The sequence below is a fragment of the Lepidochelys olivacea genome (genome assembly GCF_965140295.1).
Source record: "Lepidochelys olivacea isolate rLepOli2 genome assembly, chromosome: 6".
Taxonomy (NCBI): Eukaryota; Metazoa; Chordata; order Testudines; family Cheloniidae; genus Lepidochelys; species Lepidochelys olivacea.
The window spans coordinates 4,111,386-4,124,964 of record NC_140416.1 but is presented as its reverse complement, the minus strand read 5'-3'; the positions used below and the strand labels follow the sequence as shown (position 1 = coordinate 4,124,964).

Sequence of the window (13,579 nt, the reverse complement as noted above, 5' to 3'; positions counted from 1 at the left end):
CTTTTCAGTTTATTCAAAGAGTTCAGTTCAATGACTCGTTCGTTGAAATTCAAGAAAGCCATTGAGAGTTCACAAAACAGGCAACTTCTTTTCCTCCCTCAATCTATGGATAAAAACTAGGTGTGAGGGGATGGATATACTAGTTCATAAATCTAGAAACACGTGAAAACCAGAACGTATCATTTTAGTTCACTAACCACACTTCAAATTTCCTTTGTTTAAGAAATCAGTTTTAAATGCAAAACATTTTCATGCAACGTTTTTCTTATGCTTCTCTTTCTAGCTCCAGCATGACCGTGGTTTGTGACCAAAGAGAGGTCACTTCTTTTCTCTTTCCCTCTCTATCATGGAGATGGAGAAAATTCTCTAAGTCCTAGCAGGCAAGAGATTTGAGCACGTCAGGCGTGTTAGAGCCCTTGTGCTCTAAAGGACAATGGGTGATTGTTGTTTGGGGCAAGAACCCCAACAGATTTGATACTTGTCCCCCATCCAAAGCCAATAACACATCTCTGTATTTTCAATCATGAGTTAGACATTCTCAGCACTCCTCTATCTCCCGCAGCCCTCAGGTGTTCCTTGGATTATGGAGGCTTGGTTGCAAAGAGGACTGGAATTTTTTTACTGGCTTCCTGGGTGTCCCTAGCCAATGAGGGTCTCAGTCTGGCCTCCGAGGCCCACACCCCCCAGACACTGAAGATCAGTATGGATAGATTTCAATTCACATTTTTTGTCTTTGTATTTTTGAATTATTTTCCTAATGAAAGATTGATTCTCATGAAATTCACAGAGCTAGCGGATGACAGAACAAGGAGCAATGATCTCAAGTTGCAGTGTGGAAGGCTTGGATATTAGGAAAAACTTTTTCACTGGGAGGGTGGGGATGCCTTTGAATCTGCTAGGATAGGGTCCCCCATCTTCTACTTAGAGCCTATATTTTTTCTTACCTTCTACACAGATGACGATTTCTTTCCACACAATCAATACAGTCATAAAAATAATCCCGAGAATCTCCTCCACACCAACCGTCTCTTGGTCCCCACTGAGAGACCGCGAGATGGAGGCTTGCTGCAGCAAGGCTACAGGGGTCTCCGAGGTTCCCCCTGCCCCGCACCCCTGTCCTGCCGGGCTGTTGTCAAGGGAGCTCTGTGGGGTCACACCCGCCTCATCATCTTTGCCCAATAGGCTGAGTTCCTGCCAAAGGCCTTTGTGAAGTCACTGCCACACTCACCTTTCCCTTGCAGGCCTGATGTCTGCCCCTGGCCAGCCCAGCTGGATGTTTGAGCTGCACCCTGGATCTCCCCGCTTGCTCATTATTGATTCTGGGGAGCGAGCAGGCCACCCAGTAAAACAGCAGAGTCTATTCCTCACCCCACACTGGGTTTTCCACACAGACATAGATTGTGAAACTATTTGATCTCCTAATCCGGCCTCTATTTCACTGGCTATGACATTTCACACACTTACCACCATATTAAGCCCAATTGCTTGTAATTCACAAAAAGGTGCCATGGCACCTTCCAGAATGATAACCAGTTGTGATGGGAGGATACCAGGAAACAGAGAATCCACCTCTTCCCCAGGTCCTACGCTACCATCACTCCCAGCTATCTTCGAGACACCACCAACATCCTGGGGAAACTACAATCCATCGGTGATCTTCCAGAAAAGGCCATCCTGGCCACCATAGATGTAGAAGCCCTCTACACCAACATTCCACACAAAGATGGACTACAAGCCATCAGGAACAGTATCACCGATAATGTCATGGCAAACCTGGTGGCTGAACTTTGTGACTTTGTCCTCACCTATAACTATTTCACATTTGGGACAATGTATACCTTCAAATCAGCGGCACTGCCATGGGTATCCGCATGGCCTGACAGTATGCCAACATTTTTATGGCTGACTTAGAACAATGCTTCCTCAGCTCTCGTCCCCTAATGCCCCTACTCTACTTGCGCTACATTGATGACATCTTCAACATCTGGACCCATGGAAAAGAAGCCCTTGAGGAATTCCACCATGATTTCAACAATTTCCATCCCACCATCAACCTCAGCCTGGACCAGTCCGCACAATGGATCTACTTCCTGGACACTACGGTGCTAAGAAGGGATGGTCACATAAACACCACCCTATACCGGAAACCTACTGCCCGCCATGCTTACCTACATGCCTCCAGCTTTCATCCAGACCACACCACACAATCCATTGTCTACAGCCAAGCTCTACGATACAACTGCATTTCCTCCAACCCCTCACACAGAGACAAACACCTTCAAGATCTCTATCAAGCATTCTTACAACTACAATACCAACCTGCTGAAGGGAAGAAACAGATTGACAGAGCCAGAAGAGTACCCAGAAGTTACCTACTACAGGACAGGCCCAACAAAGAAAATAACAGAAAGCCACTAGCCATCACCTTCAGCCCCCAACTAAAACCTCTCCAACGCATCATCAAGGATCTACAACCTATCTTTAAGAATGACCCATCACTCTCACAGATCTTGGGAGACAGGCCAGTCCTTGCTTACAGACAGGCCCACAACCTGAAGCAAATACTCACCAGCAACTACACACCACACCACAGAACCACTAACCCAGGAACCTATCCTTGCAACAAAGCCCGTTGCCAACTGTGTCCACATATCTATCCAGGGGACACCATCATAGGGCCTAATCACATCAGCCACACTATCAGAGGCTCGTTCAGCTGCACATCTACCAACGTGATATATGCCATCATGTGCCAGCAATGCCCCTCTGCCATGTACATTGGCCAAACTGGACAGTCTCTATGTAAAAGAATAAATGGACACAAATCAGATGTCAAGAATTATAACATTCAAAAACTGGGTTGGAGAACACTTCAATCTCTTTGGTCACTCGATTACAGACCTAAAAGTGGCAAGTCTTCAACAAAAAAAAACTTCAAAAACAGACTCCAGTGAGAGACTGCTGAATTGGAATTAATTTGCAAACTGGATACAATTAATTTAGGCTTGAATATAGCCTGGGAGTGGATGGGTCATTACAGAAAATAAAACTATTTCCCCATGTTTATCCCCCCGCCAGCACCCGCTGTTCCTCAGACGGTCTTGTCAACTGCTGGAAATGGCCCACCTTGATTATCACAACAAAAGATTTTTTATTTTTTGTTTTTTTCCCTCTCTCCTGCTGGTAATAGCTCACCTTACCTGATCACTCTCATTACAGTGTGTATGCTAACACCCATTGTTTCATGTTCTCTGTGTATATGAAATCTCCCCACTGTATTTTCCACTGCATGCATCTGATGAAGTGAGCTGTAGTTCACGAATGCTTATGCTCAAATAAATGTGTTAGTCTCTAAGGTGCCACAAGTCCTCCTTTTCTGTTTGTTCCAGTGGTTAGTCTCCCTCACTGTCAAAAATGTGTGCCTTACTTCTCATCTGAATTTCTCTGGCTTCAACTGACAGCTGTTGGTTCTTGTTGTGCCTTTCTTGGCAAGATCGAATTAGCCCTGCCCCATGAAATCCGATCTCCCTGTCCTGCTGGGATCCCTCCAGCCAGGAGAACCCAGTAGGGGCCTCCTAGCTGTTTGTCTGCTGGGCTGGGGATGTCAGGTGCACCAGAGGCATGCAGAAGTGAGTGCACTGCATCAGCCCAGCGTTGGGCTCAGGGGTTTGGCCTTGGAACTTCTGCTCCAGCCACATCTCTGGGTGTCTGGGCTAGGGGCTTCTGACCCCCGTGGCTGCAGCCAAGGCTGGGGTGCTGAGCTCAGGACTTTCATGCCCCTCCCCACTGCTCTCGGCACTCTGGGTGTCTTCCCGGCATCCGCAGCTGGGGCTCAGGGCTTCCCTTGCAGTTCCTTCTGGGGCTCAGGGGTCCATTTTTCTGGATGCCCCCAAATTGGTCCTTGCGTTAATTTGCCAGGGGACTAGTAGGTAGGAGCCCCCAGCTGAGGTGCTCTCAGCAGCAGGGACCCATCCGCACATCTTAGAACCTCCTCTCACTTCAGAAAGTTTCTTGGCTGCTGCCCTCAGAGCCCAGGTCTGAAGGCAGCACGGAAGTGAGCGTGGCAATGCTGTAACGCCCCTACAACAACCTCTGAACTCCCCCACGATCCCATTTTGGTTGGGACTCCCAGCAAACGAAATATCAAGGAGATGGACATGTTCCAACGAGACAATTCAATTAAGAGTAGGATACCAGAGGAGGAAAAATCACTTTTGTCGTGGCAATGAGGGTGGCCCATTTCAAACAGTTGACCAGAAGATGTCAGTAAGAGTAGGGGGAAATTAGTATGGGGGAAGTTAGGACTTTTGGCTGCAGAATTTTATTTCAGTTTTTATGAGATTGTGTCTTTTAGGTTTTCTGGCACACAAGCAGAGAAGTTAGAGAAAAACATAAATGATTCTTGCTGGAAGTTTGCAATGTCTCGCTAATTTGTTTCTTAAGACCAGAACAAAAACACATAAGAACCCCAAAATCAGAAGGAGAGAATGTAAGCTTCTGCCTATAACAGAGAGGCACAATTCACTGGGTACCTGCTGACTGACTGCTGCTACACCCCCACTGCGCTGCTTAGCATGCAAGTAGGTCCAGGAACCGTGCCCAAAATTTAAAGTCGCAGTATTCAATATTTAACACAACCACAAGTACACCAGAGCATCCAAATTTTCTGTTTTACAAGGTCTCTCCTTGTTTTGGAACACTGGTTTCTAAACATGCCATCGGGAATTTGAATCAAATTTCAGCTACTAATTAGCATGTGTGTGGAACAATCACTAATGTGCATTCGGTGTTATGTTGTTGGTTTCTTTAGGAAATCTGGGGAAACGGGAGCACTGGGAAAGCCTATTTCCCCCCCACACACAGTGCACATTTGCTGCCCACGGGTGCTGCCTGAGCAGTAGCATTGTGACATCAGAGATAATCCACCACTCAGCGCTCCCTGCCTCCAGCTCCTTGTCACACTTGGGGAGAATGACTAGCCCCTGGCTGCCATGGCAACAGCTGCCTTTGACAACTGATTGCCCCCTTCTTACCAGAACATCATCACAGAAAGGAAGTTTGTAATGAAACAGGACCAGATTTGGATAAGCAGGGCAGCCGCCTGCTGCGCTTATTTGGGTTTGTACTGTGGTACTGTACAGTGTTTCTTTTCAAAGAGCAATTGTTTGCTACTTTCCTTAGTAAAGGCTCAGTGAAAATAAGATGCAAAATTCCTGCTCTTTTACTTGGATATTGTTTATCTGCTTCTTACAAATTTGGGATTAGAGCTTAGAACTTTCACTGATACTGAAGTTGCATAAAATGAGTTTTATTTTAATACAGTTTAATTTAATTACTTTCTATACTCTGATCAACACAGCACTGAGTGGTGAAAAGGGACCTTCACAAAGATAAGAATGGCAATAAAATATATACTGAAAACAATAGATGAGTAAGAGCTTCATTGTTTAAACAGCACATATATAATAGATGTTCTTTCTATTCAAAAACGAAGGAAATTAAGAAACCAAAAACCCTTCATTTAACGCTTCTTAGGTTAGCTTTCATCAATAAATTAAACCATCAAATAATTAGGAAATACAAAGTCAAGGTTTTCAAAAGGATTAAAAGGTTAAGAAGTTTAGCATTCTCAGGTTAGCAAATGTCCAAATAAGTGTTGCCGTGGCACCCTTAATTCAGTCCTCTTGTGCCTTTGCCCAACGATGCAGACGTTAATTACATGATCCCATGTTATTTTTTTCCCTCTCGACCCCTGCCTTATTCAGTGCACAGAATTCTTTGCTCTGTGGCTGTGTATTGAAGGAGTCTGTTGTCTGCAGGATCCCTGCCTCATTTATTGCAGAGTTAATGTTTCATGGGCAATACTCATTCTGGTATTTCCTAACTTGAGAGTACTTGACTTTGTAGCCTTGGTCCTAATTTTTATGGCTTACTTTACTGAGGAGACCAACCTTTATGACAAAGGTGGGTTTTGTTTTGGTTTTGGTTTGTTTTTTGGTGATGTATCCATTATTTATCTGTTCAGTACCAGTCGTGTGTGCTTTACAAAACAGAAAGAGTAAGGACACTCCCTAAAACTGTTACGAATTACACCTGATAGGACACGCACACAACTGCTGCGAATTACACCTGGTAGGACATGCACACAAATGCTGCGAATTACACCTGGTAGGACACGCACACAAATGCTGTTACGAATTATACCTGATAGGTCACGCACAGTTCGAATCTAGGCTGAGGCACATAAACAAAGTCCACAACTGCAGAGTTCCCACAAAACACCAAGTTTATTACGCTCGAGTGTGGTGCCCCCCTGCTAGCCAGGAGGGGACCCCGAATACAGATTATACAAAGGTTATATACTTTTTAGCAAAGCGTATTGCCCTCGTGCATCAGAAACCTAGCCAATAAACAAACCCTTTTCTTATCTACCACCTATCCCTGCTTGGTGCATTCCTCGTGCTAAACCAGTATGTTAATTACACAGCATGGTCCGAAAGCCATGCATCAGGAACTTTTATTATCAGGATGGGAGGCCTCACATCACAGGCCAGGAGATACGGAGTTAGAGACTGACAAAAATCAGATACTGGGAGTCAAGGCAGGCTGGAGACAAGGAGGAGGATTTTCACAGGGATGCAGTGTCTAAGGAACACTCCTCCTGGTGCATGATGGGCTTGCTTTTAGACAATGGTGGGCCCCAAACCAAAATGGAGTCACATGTGCTAACTTTTCCTTAACAATACAAAGACCTTATGATCTAAGGAAGATGGACACACACAAAGAAAGCAGGATATGTAACGACTACTAATTTCTTTCTTTCTTTCTTTCGATGAATAGTTGTCACAAATAAAAAGGGAAGGGTAAACCCCTTTAAAATCTCTCCTGGCCACAGGAATAATCCTCTCACCTGTAAAGGGTGAAGAAGCTAAAGGTAACCTCGCTGGCACCTGACCAAAATGACCAATGAGGAGACAAGATACTTTCAAAAGCTGGGAGGAGGGAGAAAAACAAAGGGTCTGTGTCTGTGTGTATGCTGCTTTTGCCGGGGACAGAACAGGAATGGAGTCTTAGAACTTTTAGTAAGTAATCTAGCTAGGTATGTGTTAGATTATGATTTCTTGAAATGGCTGAGAAAAGAGCTGTGCTGAATAGAATGACTATTCCTGTCTGTGTGTCTTTTTTGTAACTTAAGGTTTTGCCTAGAGGGATTCTCTATGTTTTGAATTTAATTACCCTGCAAGGTTTCTACCATCCTGAGTTTACAGAGGTGATTCCTTTACTTCTATTAAAAGTCTTCTTGTAAGGAAACTGAATGCTTTTTCATTGTTCTAAGATCCAAGGCTTTGGGTCTGTGGTCACCTATGCACATTGGTGAGGATTTTTACCAAACCTTCCCCAGGAAGTGGGGTGCAAGGGTTGGGAGGATTTTGGGGGGAAAAGACGTGTCCAAACTATGTTTTCCCAGTAAACCCAGATAAAGTTTGGTGGTGGCAGTGGAAATCCAAGGGTAAAATAATTTTGTACCTTGGGGAAGTTTTAACCTAAGCTGGTAAAAGTAAGCTTAGGAGGTTTTCATGCAGGTCCCCACATCCGTACCCTAGAGTTCAGAGTGGGGAAGGAACCTTGACACCTCCCCAAATATGATATAAAATAGCATATAAATAAAATATTAAAAGGTATTTTAAAGATATAGTTAAAGGACTATCATCAATTAATAAACCTCTTTCATAGTACCCTTGTAATTGTTGCCTTACTCACTAGTGTTTTCCAGGAGTGGCTTTTGAGTTTCAAAAAAAAAAAAAGTTTGATTATATCCAAACCAAACTTTCCAGTTGGAACATTTCAGTCAAAAGTTTAGACCTGGTCTTTTGTAAAAGGTACGAATGGGGTAAGTCTATCATTGCTTGTCATGATCTTCATCCAGTATAATTCTGAGCTATCAGTAATTGTATATATGTTTGAGAAAGAAATGTGTCCATATTAGAAAGAAAAAGTTTTTGGCTGAATCCTAAAGTACTTACTGCACTATCTTGTCTTATATTTAGATTGTCAGCTGTTTGGGGCAGGGACTATCTTTCTGTTCTGATTCCAACAATAGAGGTCTTAGATATTGTGTGTGGCAGGAAGAGGGAATCATGAGAATCTTTTATAGTGAGGCAATCTAAATATAGGGTTTGTTACTAGCTCCCTCTATAACTTGTCTCACAATTATCATCACTACGTGTACACACAGATTACATTAATGTATTATTAAGGTTACAATTTTTAATAAAGTCAAGAAATGCTCAAGTTAAGATTCTCATATTAACCTTAACTTCTCATATTAACCTTAACTTCCACGGCACATTCTGTGTCCCGGTACTGGAGGGAGGGGTAGCCTTGACGGGGTCCAATTTTATCCCCTCACCTTAGTGCAGCAGTCCCTTAATTGGCTGTTTGTTCCAACCCTCCCTCCCAGTCTCTTCACCACAGTATCACGCCTGCCTCCTACCTGCCTCTCCCATACCCTTTGCCCTTTTCTTTACATTGAATTGATCCCCTCCTAAATACCCCCTCAAAAAATATATCTTGGAACTAAGATGTCTGCTGCCATTACACTGTTCACTCTGCTGGCATGTCCGGGCTAGTTAAATTACAAGCTCTTCAGGGCAGGGACTGTCTGCTAGCACAATGGGGCTTCTTCCGGTTAGACGTTAGGCCAGGGATAGTCAATTATTTTTTTGTCACGGTCCAAATTTGTTGGTCAAGGTATAGTCAAGGTCCAGACTCCAGAGGAAATAATAATAAAAAAATTATAAGAAGAAGAAAATAAAAAGATTTGGGGTTCCATTCAAAAGCATCTGGCAGTCTGGATTTGGCCTGCGGTCTGCCTATTGATTACCCCTGCCTTAGGCCCTTCTTACTGATGTAATAAACATGATTAATAATATTAAATAGTAACATTGATCATATGGGTTTAGATTCCGTGCTGCCCTTTATTTGCAGTCCATGAAGAGGAGGACAAGATGGCTTTAAACCACCTTTACAAACTCCTGATTGTGGGCTACTCTGGGGCCAAAACATCTTCCAATGCAGGGGCTTTCTAAGTAATAGCAGCCTGTCCTGACTGCCTGTGAGCAGCAGGACTTCCCACAATCTCTGCAGAGCTACGTTTTGTGGGTCCATTCCTGATATGTTTTGATTGCCTGCAGCTCCACCCCGGGTATGCCTCCTACCCTAGGGATTCAGATCGCACCCTTGGTCTTGCGGCTGTCAACAGTTCTTGTGTAGAGGGGATTCTATCCCAGCTGGAAACGCTCCTCTGGACATTTTACCCAGCACAAAGCCTGTGGTAAATGATAATCATCTCGTCTGAGGACATTTTGGTGTCAATCTCTTTTAAAGTAATGGGAGACAGCAATCATTTCTAATATGGGAAATTTCAGGATTTTTAAACCAGGAATAAGGAGATCCTATTGGACTTTTAAAAGACACCATGTAACTCTAAATTCACAATGTGAGTTGGCAACATGGTATACTGGCCAAGTTCACTTACATCTCACTTATCATGCCTATTACAAGGGTAACCACTGAATACTCTTTTAATCTGTTCTTCTTTATTAGCTAAGGAGACACTAGAGCCCAAAGAAAAATGGAAAAGGAAGAAGAAAAAAGGATGCTTTCCGTGTTCCCCATTCCGTAGAAAAAGCAAAGTATCTATAGGTAAGCGGGACTCTTCCCATTTGGTTTGGGGCTCTACTCCTCACTCCCAGGAACTGTGACGGGTGCACTATCGGCAATGCTGGGAGCCTGAAGCAACTCATGGAAATCGGGGCCATCACAGGCAGCTTGTGGGTATAAGAGGATGAGGTTTTTTTGGATGGGGTGGTAGAAAGGGGACGGATACCTGGGGCGCCTACACCATTCTGCCTCTGATTCCCATTACACTGCGTTCTGCCACATTCCATTAATATCCTCCAGCTGCCCCAGTCCCTGTTCTGCTTCTCACCCCATCTACAGTGGAATCAGGCTTTCATCCTCACTGCCAGGGTGCCAACAGGGGGAGCTTTGAGACCACAGCAGACACTCACCCTGCTAGCAGTTCAATGCCCGATGCCACGGTGGCCACCAGCAACTGCAAGGAGCAATTGCAGGGAAAGTTTTTGTCAGCCTCAAGCCCTGGGCGAGAGGATACTCTGTGAGTTCTTTGCAGGCAGATCATGCTCAGTGCGGTTGGCACAGAGAATTTCAGGGATGGAGCACATTCACTAAGGTTAACTTGGAGCTGTGTGGGGATGGATCATGCTCAGTGAGGATGGAATCTTAGATTTTGGCTGCCAGCTTCCAAAAAGCCTCTACTGAGCATGTGCCAACAGTTATTTTCAGAGGCGTATAAATTGGGTAGCTCTGGAAGAATTTTCTGAGAGACAGCGAAAGGCCCCCTTGCTTCAAATGTCAAGTCCCTGTTCTAAAGTATGGAGCTGTTAGACCTTCTCAAAGAAACAGTTGTAATTTTTTTTTAAAAGTGGCAAAGCATCACTTCCTGTATAGAGGGGATTCTCCCCCCGCTGGAACCATTCCTCTGGCCCTTTTACCCAGCATAAAGCGTCCAGAGCAGGAATGAAAATATCACCCAGTGCTTTTTTTTTTCCCCAGGGAAAAAAGAAATAAAATAAACTCAAGCAAAAAACAAACAAAACAGTCTATCCTGATTTCACTATGTACTTGTACAGTTGCACAAAGTCAAAAGTGTATGAAGCTTGCAGAACGTCCCAGTAAAATAGCAACGTGTAACCTGTGTGACATTCAGTAGTCCTATAAATACGAAAGCACCTCTGAATTTAGAAGACATTTCATTCTACCGTATGACAAAAACATTTTTTTTTCTTTTGGTTATAACTGTTATTATTTAACACCTCTTTTTTCTAAATTAACCTGGGTATTGGGCCTCAGTGAGGAATAGAAAAGCCTCCTAAGAAATTTTCACCTGCAATCTTCAGCTGCTTTTAAAATTATTTGAGTGAAACCAAAACAATAATAAAAACCCCACAAACAAACCCAACACTTAACGTATTTTTGCAGAAGTAAAGGTTGCATTTTTGCATCTTCATCTATTTCAGATATGGCCCAGGATTTCATAGTAAAATTCCCTACAAATAGCTGAGGACTCCATCTTATACATTGCACTTCTCAGATTATTACAAGGAAATTAGCAGTGATCCTTCCACATTTTCAGTTTGTTTGTATTCACACAAATGGGGAAGAAAATACATGTGTTTGTGTCTAGTGAGAAAGTCAATTATTGATGAAGTACCGATAATTTATTTTCTTTCATTTCACTATCTGGTGGTTTAAATCAGGAGCAAGATTCAGCGACACAGAGAGCTCCAAAGTCAAGGCAGAAAGATGTCTTAAAGCTGGAGCAAGAAGGGTACATTGAGCCGGTCCTGGAGCTGGAGGAGACAGAAGGACTTAACGGTATTTCCTCTCATAATTTTTGCACTGTACCTAAATTCAGTGGGTGAAATTCTGGTGCCTTTGAAGTCAATAGAACATAGGACTTGAAGGAATCTCCTCGGTCATCGAATTCAGTCCCTGCTGTCATAGGCAACCCCATGACATCATTTCATTCATAAACTTTTCAAGCTCCATCTTCAAACTAGTTAGGTTGTTTCCCCCCACTTCTCCTATTGGGTGGCTGTTGAAGAACCACTCTCCTCCAACAGGAATTTGTCACTGACTTCAGTGGAGCCAGAATTTCACCCAACATGCTTCACTTAAGTTTACAAAAATGATCCATTAGGACCTTCAAAAACCAAATACATATGAGATTGGCCTAAATATCACAAGAGTAAAACTATAATTATACTATACTTCACGGTTTGTAAATTTCTTGTCTGGTTTGTGAGCCTTTAGGGGAAAGCTGCCTCCTGATTTAGTCTGTGGAGTGCCTTAGGGTCAAATTCAACACTAAACAAATATGCAAACTGCAGACTTCCCCCCTATCTGCTTGAAGATGACTCCCCTTATCTACTCCTAACCCCTGCAAGGGTGGAGCTGCCATTTTGTGCCTCTTCATCTCTCTCCCTTACCCCTATCCTATCCCCTTCCCCTCCCTGCCCCACTAAGTCCCCTCCTCCACTCCACACTCCTCCCATTGCCCCCCAGAGGCTTCTGTCCCCAGTGCCACCTTGCATTCACTTGCCCCCACATTTTCCCACCCTCTCCCCTGCCCTTACAGTATCTTACCCCTCACATTTTCCCTCTTTCACCCCCTATTTCCCTGAGATCTCCTCAGTCCTCCCCCCCACCTCTCTGAATAGCCTCTTCTCCTCATGAGGATGTCTCCTGCTTCCCACGTTCCTCCCAGTTCCTCAGAGTTACTTGTCCAGCCATTAACCACAGAGTCCAGAAAGTGGCCATTGTCTCTGAGGGCACCCTGGCTTCAGTGTAATGGAAAACTGTGGGAGATGGCAGCCATCTCTATTTGGGGCAGCCTTACTTCCACATGCAAAGCCTGTAGTGAATGATAGTCGTCTCATCCCAGGGCAGTTTGGCATCAATCTCATTTCAAGTAATGGGAGACAGCGATTATTTCTACTATGGGAAATTTCAGGATTTTAAAGCCAGGAATAAGGAGATCCTATTGGACTTTACAAAGACACCATGTAACTCTAAATTCACAATAAGAGTTGGTACCATGGCATACTGGCTAAGTTCACTTACTTTGCACTTATCATGGTTCTTACAAGGGCAACCACTGAGCCCCGTCATGCACACTTCTCTTTAAGAGGGAATCTGGTTGTGGTCTCTCTTCTGGGTTTTTACTGCCCACTCGGGAAAAGAAGTCTGCCATTTGCATGGGCCTTACCGGGTCAGTGGCCAACTTGAAAATCGTAGGGCTGCAGTGAAAGTTACCACCTCATGACCCAGGCATTGATGTCCTTCATAATGTTAAGCAATCGAAGTTGCATGTGGTCAGTGACCAACTGAAAGGGGTTCCCCAGTAGATGATACCTAAGTGCATTGATCGCCTATTTCACCACCAACACCTCCTTTTCTATCGTTGAATACTTCTGCTCTCAGGGAAACAACTTCCTGCTCAAATAAAGGACTGGACGCTCCTCTCCCTTAGCTTCTTGGGAAAACACTGCTCCCAATCCCATTTCTGACACGTCAGTCTGTAATATGAAGGCTCTGTCAAAGTCTGGGTGGAATAGGATGGGCTCCCTAGTTAGTCGATCCTTCAGTTCCAGGAAGGCTCTCTCACAGTCTGCTGACTACTGTATCTTGTGAAGCTGGAAGCTCTTTTTTAGGTCGGGTAAGGGTGACATGAGCGTTGCAAGGTTTGGCACAAAGTAGCAATAGTATCCTGCTAGGGCCAAGACTTGGCTTATCGGCCTTTTTGTCATAGGGGCCGGGCAGTCCCCTATGGCTTGTACTTTATCCAACCGGGGGTGTAGGGTACCTCAGCCCACACTGTACCCCAACTATGTTACCTCTCGCTGCCCAAGATGGCACTTGACTAGGTTGGTGGTGTGCCCGGCTTCCCCTATAGCTTGCAAGATGGTTGTGAGGTGTTGGAGATGTTCTTCCC

At 44.2% G+C, this 13,579-nt stretch overlaps 1 pseudogene across 1 annotated transcript in view; it reads right to left on the bottom strand.

The window, feature by feature from the left end:
* Positions 1–13,579, bottom strand: part of LOC311522636 (up-regulator of cell proliferation-like) — a 42,881-nt pseudogene that overhangs the window by 15,383 nt on the left and 13,919 nt on the right. The window lies entirely within an intron of this gene.